This window comes from Tupaia chinensis, unplaced genomic scaffold, assembly GCF_000334495.1.
Source record: "Tupaia chinensis unplaced genomic scaffold, TupChi_1.0 Scaffold000672_1, whole genome shotgun sequence".
In the NCBI taxonomy this organism is placed as follows: domain Eukaryota; kingdom Metazoa; phylum Chordata; class Mammalia; order Scandentia; family Tupaiidae; genus Tupaia; species Tupaia belangeri.
The window spans coordinates 1,952,905-1,968,404 of NW_006160195.1; positions in this window are offsets into that span (position 1 = coordinate 1,952,905).

Sequence of the window (15,500 nt, forward strand, 5' to 3'; positions counted from 1 at the left end):
TATCTGAGAAACCAGACTCTCTATGGAGAGCATGGTGGTTAAAGCAGCTAAATCTCACATGGCTGACTGTGTGGTTGAAATTATAAATCAGCAGCTTGGAAAATATACTAGCTGTGCGTGCCCAAATCCCCAAAAGGAGAACAGAAGAGAAAAGATTGCAATCTGGCCGCCCACCCCCGACATACACACACACCCACCTTGCTGGCCCTGTACTCATTTTGAACCAAGAAATTCTTGACCTCTGTTAGATCATGAGATAAGAATAATAATAAAAGGTCTAAGTATGTCTTCTTTAGAGACTTGTCTGCTTAGATAGATATTTTCATTTTTAATCAAATTATTTTATTTTTTGGTAGTGAGCCATCTGAATTCTTCATGTATTCTGGTTATTAATCACTTGTTAGATGTATAACTTGCAAATATTTTCTTCTGTTCTGAAGGTTATCTCTTCACTATATTTACTGTTTCCTTTGCAGTACATAAGCTTCTCAGTTTAATATAATCCCATTTGTTTATTTTTGCTTTTATCATCTGTGTTGAGGTTTTATTTTAAGAAAATCTTTGCCTACACCAATGTCCTGAAGCATCTTCTCTGTATTTTCTCAGTGTTATGGTATCAGGTCTTATGTTTATGTCTTTAATCCATTTTGAGATAATTTCTTTTTTTTTTCTTTTTTTTTTTTTGGAGAGTTTTTTGCTATAGGGTGTGTGCGCTCACCAGAAAGACACAGAGAGACAGAGAGACAGAAAGTGAGAAATCACACCTCAGGGAGGATGGCCACGCCGCAATGCCTTCTCCTCCATTCTCCTCTTGGGATCTTGGGCACACCACACATGTGCCCGGCGTAAATTTAAGCCACTGGGTCCAGGACTCAAACCACGATCAACTATAAGGGAGTCCAGCAATACAGCCATGATGCCAACTGCTGGACCCATTTTGAGTTAATTTCTTTATATGGAAAGAGATAAGGATTTAGTTTCATTCTTCTGCATATGTATATCCAATCTTTCCAGCACCATTTATTGAAGCGGTGATCCTTTCCACAATGAATATTGTTGTGAACTTTGTCAAAAATCAATTGGCTATATGTTTGTGGATCTATTTTTGGGTTCTCTATTATGTTCCATTGGTCTGTGTTTCGGTTTTTCTGCTGGTACTATACAGTTTTAATTTACTTCATGTGAATTCCAGCAATGCAGTTCATTATGCTACCAACTGTACTACCAATGTGATAGATTAGGGATAAAACAGATTTCATTAGAACACGTGTCTCTGAGAAGGGTATAATTGGGCAACTAAGCCTAACACAAAAACCTCATATTCTGAAACATGTCCTTAAAAGGATGCACCACAGGTTATCTCTACTGAGATGTCACTGGCAGTTCTTCTATCATACATACCTGAGAGTTCCTAAGGCCTGCCTTTCAGACACTTGGGAGTTCTTAGGCACTTCTGGAAACACTTCTTCAAAAGATTTTTCAAATAGGTACTACAGAGAGGTCTCTTTCCTTCTGCCTCTGAAAGCCCTCCAAATCCTCTCTAATGGGAGAAATAAAGCTGCTTAAAGCCTCCCAAATCACCCTAAAGATACTCACATTTTCAAAGGGTCTGAATCCCCAGGAAGAAACCTGAATTAAAGTCTTAACTCTTGAATGAACTGATGGCTTAATCTTAGACAAATTATTTTCTTTCTTTGTGCCTCTATTCAACAGTGGAGAGTGTCCTGAGACTCTGGTTTGAGAATGTGAGTCCTTTGGGAACTTATTTAACTTAGAGTCAAGGAATTGGTGGGTGAGAAATTTAAGTAATAGAAAGGGGATGGATACTCTTCATCTTTGTAGATAAGCAAAGCAGCATCCAAAGGCCTTTCCTATTTTCTCCCTACTCTATCCTCCAGTGAAGACAGGAGCAAAGATAGGGTCCTGCTGCCACCTTGTGGTATACTGGGCAACATAGAAAGAAGGGTAGACCATTGGTTAATTATCTCTAGATCTCATCAACTGCTTTCTGCCCCTCTGCTCCCCAACCCAGTCTAACCACAGGGGCACAAAACTAATTTATAGCTTACTGCCAGACACCAAATGGATCCCAAGCAAGGAAATGACACTATCCAGAAATCAGCAAGAACTATTAGGAAAGTTACTCTTTCTCTAGGTTAGAGTACATATTTGTAGCGCAACTCAAATTTTCCTGTAAATTTTGCAGAAAGCTCAGTTGGCTTGTTCCATAATGAAGTCATGCTCACTGAAACTAAGGGAGCAATTCTAGGGTTAAGTGGTTTACCAACTGGCATACGGGAATGGCCTAAGAATTAATCTGAGAATTTCCAATTTCTCTAAGGCAACCATAACTTCTTAGATTAAGACTGCAAATACTGAGGCCAGTGGCAGCATGGTGGTTAAGCTGTTAGACTTCCACATGGCTGACTATGGTTCGAGTACTATGCTTTCTCACGGTCTCTCTCTCTCTCTGTCTCTGTCTCTCTCTCTGGTGAGCACAAGTGCCCTATAGCAAATTTTAAAATACTAATAATAATTAATAAAATTAAATAAATAATAATTAAGAAAGAACTGCAAATACCACCATAGATGTTCCTTCAGTTTCATTCATTCATTCACTAAATGAGTAGAGCATGCTCACTAAATGAGTATAGCACTGTAAGGGATAAAGATGATGAATAAGAAATAATTTCTTTGAGAAATCAAGATCTTACTGCACTCCTGTGTTCACTGCAGCAAGTGAAGATAACTGACAGATTAATGGATAAAGAAAATGTATACATGGAATATTATTCAGCCTTTTAAAAAGAACACTCTGCCATTTGCAACAACACTGATGGACATAGAAGAAGTTATAAAATAATAATAAATAATAGTAAAATAAGCCAGACACAGAAGAACAAATACTGTAGAGAACAGAGTAGAGGATGCCAGGAACTAGGGTAAGAGGAATATAGAGAAATGTTGTCAAAGAGTAGAAAGTTTTGCTTATATAAGATGAATAAGTCCTAGAGAGCTAATGTATGGTATGGTGATATGGGTAAAAAGTACTGTAGTGTATACCTGAATTTTTTATGATAAGAGAGCATGTTCCTATGTATGAGAGGGAGAGTGTGAGAGAGAGAGAGAAAGAGAGAGAGAGAATATCTTTGACTGCCAATTGTACATACATGCCTGGCATGTTTTCAGGCCAACCTGGGGAATCTGAACTCACAGTTGTCTATGTGGTCTCCAGTACTGCAGTCCAGTCCCTTACAGACTACACCACCTAGGCTGGGCCCCATACTTTAAATTTGCTGAGAGGACATATTCTAAGTGTTTTCACCAAATACACACACAGAGGCGCGTGGACACACACAGGTAAATAAGAAAGGTGACTAATATGTTAATTACCTTGATTGTGGTACTTATTTTTCAATGTGCATGTATATCAAATAAAGTTGTACACTTTAAATATATACAATTTTTTAAAATAATTCCTTTGATTGAGATTTTGTTGCTGGGACCAGCAGATGGAGTAGCGGTTACATCACTGACTCCCATATGGCCAACCACGATTCAAGTACTGGACTGGCAGCTTCAAACTCGGGCCAGGTGTGTGTGCAAGTGTGCCCAAGATCCAGGGAGGAGAACAGAGGATAAAGGATTATGTGGACATCCTCCCTGGGGGGTGATTTCTCACTTTCCCTCTTACTGTATCTGTCTCTCCTTCCAGAAGCACATATACCCTAAGGCTAAAAACCTCTAAAAGAAAAGGAAAAAAGAGTTTATTGCCTTGCAGTGAACAGAGGACAATAAGGGAAGAGTTTATTGCCTTGCAGTGAACAGAGGAAAATAAGGAAAGAACACAAATTATAAATGCACATGAGATATAAATATTAAGTGCTTGACAGCTAAAAAAGAAAAAAAAAGATTCTTTCTGGCTTGGGGGTTAGAGCATTAGAGACAAGAAATGGATAAATAATGATTTTATGGATATAAAACATATAAAACCGTCACATATCTGGTTGTTACAAACCTTCCTAACTTCTTTCCTGCTACTACTTTGCTCTCACTCTACCATATTCCAAACATAAATTGTTTTCAGTAATTTAAGGATTAACAGCATAGCCTTTGGTGGTTAAGGAGGCTGGATCCCACATGGCCAATTGCATGGTTCAAGTCCCTGACCTCATGATTTGAAAAATGTGCCAGGTACATGTGTGTGCATGCCCAAAAGCTCAAAAGGAAGAAATGGAGGAGAAGGGATTGCAGTGTAACCATTCCCTGTGTGTGGGGGGGGGCGGGAGAAGGGGGTTGCTTTCTCACTCTCAACCCTTCCCCCACTCCCCTCTCTCTGTCTCTTTCTAGACAGAATATCTGTCCTCTAGCAAAATTTGGGAAAGAAAGAAGAAAGAAGAGAGAAAAAGGAAGGAAGGAAGGAAGGAAGGAAGGAAGGAAGGAAGGAAGGAAGGAAGGAAGGAAGGAAGGAAGGAAGGAAAGATATAGGCTTTGGAATCAGATAGATATTGGTTCTAATCCTAGCTCTTCCACATTAGGCAATCTTGCACAAATTATGGAACTTCCTCAAGCCTCAGTTTCCCTGTCTATAAACGGCATATTATAAAAATACCTATTTAAAAAAAAATTTGTAAGAGTCAAGTTAGATTAATGTACACAAAGATTTGTACCTAGCCCATAGTAAGACCTCAATAAATAGCAATTGATATTATTGTCAGTTATCTTGTGCCTTTGATCATGTTTTCTTTCCCTGGTAGACTCTTCACTTTCTCAAACTGTTCCTCTCATATTTCTCCTTCAGACTCATCATAAAGGTCTCTTTTTTTGTTTACTAGTATCAGTTATTCCCCAGTACTCACTTTGTTCATACCTCTCCTTAACTATATTTATGTGATATCAACTTATATTTGTAAATCTGTTTTTCAGGTGGGTGAGGCTCCAGAGGACAGGAGCTAGGTCCTACTCATTTTTCCCTAGCACTTACCACAGATACGATTTAAGGTATCACTAGAAAAATAGTTATTGAAATATAAATTATATTTTATTTGAGCCTTAAATAAGCAAAATTAAAGAATATCTTTAGATGGAGAGGCTAGTGAGTTGCATGTGGTTAAGGACCTGGACTCTCACATGGCCAACCAGGTGGTTCTAGTCCTGGACCTGGTGGCTTGCTTTCTCTCGTGCTTGCTCTCTCTCACTCTATCCCTCTCTAGTCAAATTAAAATAAAGTTAATAAAGTAGTTCTTTTTTTAAAAAAAGAATATATTTAGATGGACTTTTAACTGTGAATGCTAACATATATCAGTTATTAATCACTGGAACCCACTGAAATTGATTATCTATGATTAGCCTTTAAGAGGAGCTGACAGGTTGGACCAAAGTGAGTCAAAATTGTATTAGGGAAAGCTGGAGGTAACAGATTAAAGGAAGGACCCTGAAGCAACACAGACAACAGGTAAAGGACTTCCTAGTAGAACCGGTGGCAATTCAGGGGTAGTTAACGGAGAAAGAAAGAGAATTACTTTAAGAGAGGATAAGAAGGCTGGCAGGGGCATGGTGGTTAAGGCACTGGACTCCTACATGGCTGACTGCGGTTTGAGTCCTGGACCTGGCAGCTTCCTTTCTCACTCTCTCTGTCTCTCTATCTCTGTCTCTTTCTGATCAAATTGAAGAATAACAATAAATAAAATTAAATAAATAATTCTTTAAAAAGGAAAGAGAGGGGGGTTAAGAGATTCAAGGACAATAAAAGAGAAGAAATGAGAAGACAAACATCACAATTTTTCCAAGATGATACTAAGGAAAAAGCAACACATGTCACACAGAAGTTTATTATATAGTCTAAAATGTTTAGTTTCCAGATTATAGGTTTCTGCCTATTCATCAGGAAGCCATTCTCTTTGCAGAGAAACCATCCTGTCTTTCATTATAACAGAAAATAAGATTTCCAGGGCTCTGTAAGGTACTTGGAAATTTATCAGCCATTATTTCTTCAAATAATTTTCTGGTGTCTCTACCCTTCTCCAACTCCAGTTACATGCAGATTAGAGCACTTGATCTTGTCTCACAGTTCCCTGATGACCCATTCTATTTTTTCAGTCATTTTTTCTCTGTACTTTATTTTGGGTAACTTCTGTTGACATGCCTTCAAATGTATTAATCTTTTATTAATCTTTTTCTCTTACTGTATCTAATCTGCTGTTAATCCCATCCAATGTACTTTTCAAATATTTTATTTTTCATCTCTAGAAATAATATTTGGATCTGGGTCTTTTCTTATATACTCCATTTCTCTCATTGGTATATTCATGTCTTCTTCTACCCCAAATGAGTAAAGCATATTTGTAATAGCTATTTTAAAGTCTTTGTTTTCTAATTCTATGATTCATATCATTTCTAAATTCTGCTTCTAAAAGTTGAATTTTATTCATGTTACGAAGTAGTCTTATTTAAAAAATAAAATGTTATCCCATTTTATTTTTGTATGTCCAGTAATTTTTCACTGAATGTTATACATTGTGTCATTTCCCTTTAAGGATCACAGTCCTATGGTACCTGTTGTGGAATGTATAAAAACCATTATTTCATATATCTTGTTGGTTTTTTTTCAGTTGTTTAAGGTAAGAAGTAAATTCTATTACCTATATTCCACTGTGGCTAGAAATGGGAAACCCTGAAACCTCAAATGCACTAATCTATCTAGGCATTAAGCTTCAATGATTGTTAAACTCACACACACATACACATACACATACACATACACATACACATACACATACACATACACATACACAAAGATAACCATGGCCAGGTGGTGGCTTAGCCAGGGCCTCCCTGTACATACCAGATACACACACACACACACATATCCATGATCCAGGCTGGCAAAGGTTGGCGATGTATCACAGTATGAGGAAACTGTTAGGAACTGGGGTACCTGTCTATCTCTCTCATGAAAGAAATAAACTTTTTTAAAAAAACTTTAAAAAGATAGGAAGGAAGATAATCAGATAATATGTGCCTCCTGATGAAGAAACACAATACCATAACATGACCTATGAACTAGTCTTATTTAAAAAAAAAAAAAAAAAGTAAAGAAAGAAAAGATTAAAACTAAATCTGATCAAACCTCTAGATCCAACTCTCAATTTACAGGAAATACAGAATACAGACCAACTTCTTAGCTGTATCACAGGGATAAGATCAACGAAAACAAAACTGAGGAAAATCAATAGGACAACTAGTTTTTTTAAATGATTAAATTATACGAAAGTTAAAAAGACAGAAGGAAAGTGATATATTGAAAAAGCCTTAGGCTAGCCCCATAGCTCAACAGTTAAGTACTGTGCACTGGGGGCTGAATCTCACTTGGCCAATTGTGGTTTGAATCAAAGGCCTGGCAGATTGAAAAACACAGGAGACACAAGTGCATGAGGGCCCAAAATCCTAACAGGATGGAGAAATAGAGCAAAATAGATTGCTATGTGACCACACCCTATTTTGGGGTATTTTCTCTCTCTCTCTCTCTCTCTCTCTCTCTCTCTCATGTGCACAAGACCTCTGGCAATTAACAAACAAAATCTAGAAAAATGAAAGAGATCTAAAGGATATACCAATCTATTATAATGTATGAACCTTACTTGGAGTCTGATTTAAGCAAAAAATATTATGGCATTTAAGAGACGATTAAAAATTTAAACTTGGATTAAGTAGTTAATGGTATTAGGAAGTTACTAATAATTTTTAGGTATGATAATGATGTTATGTTTTTAAGTGAGTCATCTTCTAGAGGAACATTCCAAAATATTTATAAATGAAATAATATGATGTTTGGTATTTGCTTTAAAATAATATGGTGGGAGACAAGAAGATTTGGTATAGATAAAATAAGACTATTCATGAACAGGTAATTGTAGAAGCTGGGTAGTATATATAAATAGATAGATGTACATATATTTAAAATTTCTATTATGAAAGATTTGATTATTTTTTTAAGAGTCATAAAATTGGGGATATTGTCCTAAATGTGGCTCTGACATCCTTCTCTCTGGCCTGTTTCCTCTATAAAATATGAAATATAAAACCCATTCCAATATACTTTCCATTATATCCACTTATAAGCTATATAACAAGGGAAAATTCCTTAATCTTTTGAAGCCTCAGTTTCCTTATCTGTAAAAGATAATTAAAATATCAGCTAAGTTCTAGCATTGTTGCATGGGTTAAATTAGATGCTATATGTTAAATTCCCCATCAGTGCCTGGCACAAAGTAAGCACTCAGTATTACCTGTCATTATTGTTATTTCTTGTTGCATCTAAGGAATAACAATGGATGAATTCTGTGCATTTTTAAAAATGAGAAGCCTCGGTGTTTTATGACCCTTTAGCCCTTCCTTCCTCCATAGCTCCTTTCTTTAGCACAAAGGCAAGAAAATCTGAAACTTCCTCTCTAAAATTCTATGGAGCCACATGCCCCATAGCAGAAGCCAGGAGAGAAAAAGGTTGGCTCTCCTTCTCAGTCAGAGTCATTGCTATGGGTCTGGAAAAACAGAGCCGCCACTTTCGTCATTTTCAGAATATAGCATGCAGCTGTTCTCCTGGTATGCCACACATCCTGAGGTTGCTCCTAAGGGCTAAAAACAGAGCTGAGGCATTCAGCCCAGTGCAGCCAAGCTCATTCTGTTTCAAGGTGGCCCCGTTTCAAATAAAATGGACACTCTGCATTTACCCCTCTTCTAACCAAGAGTTGGTCTCTCCCACCAGACTGAGTTCATTGAAGGCAAGACTAGTCAACTTTATTACTTATGCTCCTAGCAAAGCACCTGAGATAGAACTGATATACAATGTACACCAAATGAAAGAATTAATTGTTTATTCTTTTGTTTTATTTGGAGTGAGGTAGGAGTGGGAAAAGAACACTGATAGGCATACAAAACCAATTAATTGTTGTAGAGATCTTTTTTGGTTTTAGTTTATTTGTTTGTTTTTCCCATAATACAGAGACAGACAGAGAGAGGGGCACCCCCAACAGGGCCTTCATGCCACAATCCTATCTATAGGCTTAGCTGGCTAGGATCATGGGCACTCACAGGTACACAGGGAGATGCTGGAATAGAAATCTAGGATTATCCCTTATGGCCTTAGCATCACTGGACTGGCCTGTTGGAGGGATCTTCCTAAACTTTTTCAGGCAGCAAAATTTGTTCATAGGGCCAGTAAGTGATGTGGAGGTTAAAGTGGCTGGATCCTACCCGGCCAAGTCTCAGACCTAGCTACTTGAAAATCATGCCTAGCGTGTGTGCATGCATGCTCAAAATCCTGAGAAGAGAATGGAGGAGAGAGGATCATGTCATGTCCATCCCCCCTGGAGGGCTGATATTTATCTCTCTGTCTCTGTCTCCTTATCTCTCTCTGCCTTTCTCTCTCTCTGGCAAGTACACACACCCTATAGCAAACTAAAAAAACTTCTTCACAACTTCCAATTCATTATATTCCTCAAATACATCTCTAACACTCTTCCTGAGCCTGTATTAATACTAGTCCTGCTTCTTGTTAATGTATTTCTCTGTGTGTGTGTGCGTGGGTCATTCACTCATTTTTTTTATATACAGTCTTTAACACTTGGCTACAATTCTCCTTCCAAAAAACTTTTCTCAAGCACTATTGCTGAAAGGGGTATCTTACCTTGGTTTCTTAAGAGACTGTAGATTTAGCTTGAGGCATTCATAATATTCAGTTGTGACTAGCTGCATATGTTTCATAATTTTTACAAGATTGAGGACAAGGGTCATCTTATAATTTCTTAGGCAAAAGGCACAGTGTTTTATATACAGCAGACATCTCATAGGTGTTTGGTATACATATTGACTAAACTATAAGAAAAAAAGGGGCTGGCAGGTGGATTCCCACATGGCTAACTGTGGTTCAAGTCCCAGACCTGGCACCTTGCTCTCTCACTTGCCCTCTTTCTCTCTTTCTTTCTCTCACACTCTGTCCCTCTCTGATGAAGTTAAAATAAATAAAAATAAATAAAGTTGTTTAAAATAATTATTTTTAAAAAGAAATATAATCATTCAGTTCATTTACAGTATAAAACAAGTGAGTTTAAAAGTGTGTTTTATCTCTAAGATCTTTTTCCTAAAACAATTAAAACATTGTTTGGGGGAGTTTTTTATCCTATTATTATCCTATTATTATCTATTTTAAAAAATCTTCCTTTAAAAAACTGTCTTGAGGGACCAGCAGTTAGCGTAATGACTATGTCGCTGGACTCTCACGTAGTCGACTGCGATTCGTGTCCCAGACCCGGTGGCTTAAAACTCACGCTGGGCACGTGTGCGTGTGTGCCCAAGATCCCGAGAGGAGAATGGAGGAGAAGGGATTGCAGCATGACCATCTCCCCTGGGGGGTGATTTCTCGCTTTCTGTCTTTATGTCTCTCTCTTTCTGTCTGGTGAGCGCACGCACCCTATAGTGAAAAACCTTCACAGAAAAAAAAAAAAACTGTCATGAGACATATATATTTTTTACAAAAAAAAGTGAAAGGAAATTTCACAATATTGAAAATAATAGGAGGTTAAGGCAGCTAGATGCCACCTGGTTAAAACTTTACAGCTGGAGTCCCAGACCTGGTGGCTTGAAAATGACACTGCGCACATGTGCATGCATGCCTAGAATTTCAAAAGGAGAGTGGAAGAAAAGGGGTTGTGGCAAAGCACAAATGCCCTACAGGAAAAAAAAAATCAAAAACTAATAATTTTTCAATATTTTCATCAAATGCTGTGATCAAAAATCCAAAATTGACAATCACTAGACAATTGTAGGGCCTTGGACAAGCCCTTCATTTCCTGGATACTGACTTCCTCAACTACTTCTCAGCATAGTTATGAGCACAAATGAGAGAAAAGCATTGAGAAACTATACATTATTAAGTTAATACATTAAATTTAGGTCACTATACTTCACAAAGGAAAAGGCCGGCAAGAAGTCTCCTTTCTTGAAGTTAGGTTGTGAACCGAGGCTCCCTCATTACTTAGATAGTTGCTTTATTTTCTCTTCTAGATGATACATTCTGCCATTGCCATCATATATTGATCATTTTGTTTCCTTTTCCTCTTTTTTCATTCTCTCTAGATTATAAATTAAAATATGTAAAACAGGACCAGCAGGGTGGTATGGTGGTTAAAGCACTGGACTCACATATGCTAGCTATATTCAAGTCCTGGACCTGGTGGCTTGCTTTCTCACTTTTCCTCTCTTTCTATATCTTTGGTTCTCTCTGTCTCTTTATGGTGAGTGTACATGTCCCACAGTAAGTTAGAATAATAATGATAATAATAATAATAATAAATAGAATTAAATAAATACTTTTTTTAAAGTACCACAAATCCACATTAACAAACAAATGAGGCACAGTCATGGTAGTACAGGTGTTGAGGAACCACTGTATAATACTAGAGCCATGTGCGAAGGCCTGGGATTTGGAAACTGAGTAGATCTGAACACTGTAGGCCTGAGGCATGCCCATGATCCTGGGTGGCTGGAAGGATGGGGACTCCATCAGGGGTATCTCTTGCTCACTCACTCGTTCTCTCCCTCACACTCCCTCTCATGAAATAAATGAACTTAAGAAGAGAAAAGGAGGACCAACCCAATGGCTAAGCAGTTAAGGGAGCCAGATTCTGCATAGACAATCATGGTTTAAATTCCAGCCACAGCAGCTTGAAAAACATACTAGGCATATGTTCATGTATAGCCCAAATCTGGACAAGATGGAGAAATGGAGGAAAAGAGATTGCAGTGTAACCATGTCTCATTGAAAGGTGCTCTATTTTCTTTCTCTCTCTCTCTCTCTCTCTCTCTCTCTGTCTCTCTTTCACTCTGGCAAGCATATGTACCCTCTGGCAACGAAAAAGAAAGAAGAAAAAAAGGAGCAAATCAACAACAAATCTTAGAAACAGGCAGTTCCAAGCAAGATTTTTAGGGCATAATGCAGCTCACTCAGCAGAGTTTCACAAGGACAAACATTATCACCATAGCAACATTTTTTTTAGTTCCTTAGAAGCATCTGGTTGAAACTGGAACATTCAGGCATAGTCTGTGAAAACACCACATAGAGTCATGTAGGAAGCTGAGAAAGTCCCTTAAATGTATCTTCAAGACAGATAACTTTTTCTATAGGAATTGTATTAATAAAAGTAAATACATGGGGCCAGCAGGCGGTGTGGTGGTTAAGGGCGCTGGACTCCAAATAGTCGACCGCGGTTTGAGTCCTGGTCTCGGTGGCTTAAACTCACACTGGGCGCATGTGCATGCATGTCCAAGATCCTGAGAGGAGAGTGGAGAAGGGATTGTGGCGTGGCCATTCCCCCTGGGGTGGTGGTGGTGGTGGTGATTTCTCACTTTCTGTCTCTCTGTCTCTGTCTCTGGTGAGCGCAAGTGCCCTATAGCAAAAACCTCTCTAAAACAAACAAACAAAAAAAAGTGTATAATTGGGAGATAATTACCATTACTGAGTCATCAAAGGTTTATTTTCTAAAGCCAGCTTCCCTAGTATATTCAAAATATGATGCATTGGTCAAAATTCTGTGATTAATAAGCACATGAAAAGATGCTCAACATTGCTGGTCATTAAGAAAATGCACATCAAAACCACAGTGAGGCACCATTTCATACCCACTAGATGGCTATAATTTTTAAAAAGAAAAATAACAAGAGTTTACAAAGATATGGAAAAACCCTCATACATTGCTAGTGGGGATGTAAAATAGTTCAGACTCTGTGGATACATTCTGGCAGTTCCTCAAAACTTAAACTTAGAAGTACCATATGCCAGAATTCCATTACTAGGTATATGCCCCAAAAATGGAAACAGGTACTCAAACAAGACATGTACACACATTGCTATCATTTCAATGTATAGTCTAAAAATTCATCTGGGTCTGAGTCCCAGATCTGGGGGCTTGCTTTCTCACTCTCTCTCTGGTAAATGCATATGTACTACAACAAATTTAAAAATTATAACAAATAAAAAGTAAATAAATAATTCTTTTCACTTTTTAAAGAATTATTTATTTACTTTTTATTTGTTATAATTTTTAAATTTGTTGTAGTACATATGCATTTACCAGAGAGAGAGTGAGAAAGCAAGCCACCAGGTCCAGGACTTGATCCATGTTGGTAATGTGGGAGTATCCAGCACCTTAACTACCACACCACCTGCTGGCCCTTTAAATAAATCATTTTTAAAATTATTTAATTTACTTACTTACTTACTTACTTTATTTATTTATTTATTGAAATTTGACCAGAGGGGTAGAGAGAGAGAGAGAAAGTGAGAAAGCAAGCCACCAGGTCCAGGACTCAAACCGTGATTGGCCATGTGGGAGTCCAATGACCTGAACCACCATGCTACCTGCCAGCCCAATAATTCTTAAGAAAAAAAAAAAAAAAAGTTTAGAAAGGTGGGGCTTATAGGAGAACAGCATTAAGGTCATTAAGGCAAGGTCCCCATGATTGACTGATGATAGGTTCATAAGGAGAAGGAATGAGGCCAAAACAGAGATATAGAGACAGATGCACATGCTCCTGTTCTCCACCATGCAGTAATGCAGCAGAGGAACCTCACCAGATGCAACCCCTGGACCTCAGACCACCAAACAGCAAGCTGAATAAAACTCTACTTCTATAAACTACCCAGATTTGGACATTTTCTGTTATTATTAGCAACATGCTCATAGCAACACTATTCACAATGTCAAAAGATAGAAACAGTCCTAACATTCACCAATGGATGAATGGATTTTTTTTAAATGTAGAATATACTTACAATGGAATATTATTCATACATAAAAAGGAATGAAGTGCTGATATATGTTACAACGTGAATAGATCTCCAAAACATATTAAGTGAAAGCAGCCAGGCAAAAGGTCACATACATATATGATTTCATTTATATAAAATATCCAGAAAATAAAATTCAATAGAGAAAAAATGCAGAGTGGTTGTAGTGAAAGAGGAATGGGGAGAAACTTCTTTCTTTTCTTTTTTTTTTTTTTTTTTGCCGTAGGGCATATGCACTCTCCAGAGAGTTAAACAGAGACAGGCAAAGTGAGAAATCACTCCCCAGGGGGGATGGTGGGAAAAACTTCTTAATGCATAAGAGATTTTTACTTTGGAGTGATGAAAATGTTTTGAGGGGATGAGCAGGTGACGTGGTGGTTAAGGCGCTGGGTGCTCCCACATGGCTGACCACGGTTTGAGTCCTGGACCTGGTGGCTTGCTCTCTCACCTTCTTTCTCTTTCTCTCTCTCTCTGTATCTCTCTAGTCAAATTAAAAATGAATGAATGAATAAGTAAGTTGAATAAATAACTTTTAAAAAATGTTTTGAAATTAGATAGAGGTGTGGTTACACTACATTATGAATATACTGCCACTGAATTGTTCATTTTTAAATGGTTAACTTTATGTTACATGAAACTTATCTCAATAAAATTTTTTCAGTGTTACCCACATGACCAATAAACATGAAAATATGAACAAAAACTTTCAAGTGACCACTCAGCCATTTCAGAAATCTATGTAAATGATGCCTTATGCCTAATCTCAGTGAAAGGAATGTTCAACAAAAGGATGCCATTGTTTTAGACTGAGCTCCTGTACCAAACCAAAATAAGTAGCACACAAACAAACTGAAACTTTAAGAAAGCAGGTAAAATCCCAAACAGACCAAGTTTTTCCTGAAAATAGGAGATCCTCAGAAACCAACCAGAAGGGGTCCAGTCAACCTCAGCCACTGTGACAGGAAGTCCCCTCTGTTCTAACCCTTCTCAAAATACAACCTAATATAAACAAATCTATTTATTTTATTATTATTATTATTCTGTTTTCTTATTTCTACCTAATTAAAACCAACTGCTTTGCTATGCCCAATGGAGCACCTATTCTATTTTGTTTAGAATTATTTATTTAATTTTATGTATCACTATTATTATTTTTTAATTTGCTACAGGGCATTGCATGCTCACAAGGGAGAGACAGAGATTGGGAAGGTGAGAAAGCAAGCTGCCAGGACCAGGAATCAAACAGTGGTCAACCATGTAGGAATCTGCACCTCAACTACCATGCCACCCACTGGCCCCCACCTATTCTATTTTATAGAATAAGATAGATGCTGTCCTGATTCATAAATAATTAATAAAAGCAAAATAGACCTTTAAACTAAATTTATTCAAATTTTGTTTTAGAGAGAGATTTTTGCTATAGGACATGTGCACTCACCAGAGAGACAAGAGACAGAAAGTGAAAAATAATCCCTTTCCCTCCATTCTCCTCTCGAGATTTTGGACCTACATACACACGCACCCAGCACAAGTTTTAAGCTGCTGGGTCTGAGACTTGAACTGCAGTTGACCACATGGGAGTCAAGTGATGTAAACATTACTCCATCTGCTGGTCCCTCAAGTTTTGTTTTTAACAAAAGTAACAGAGAGGACCTAC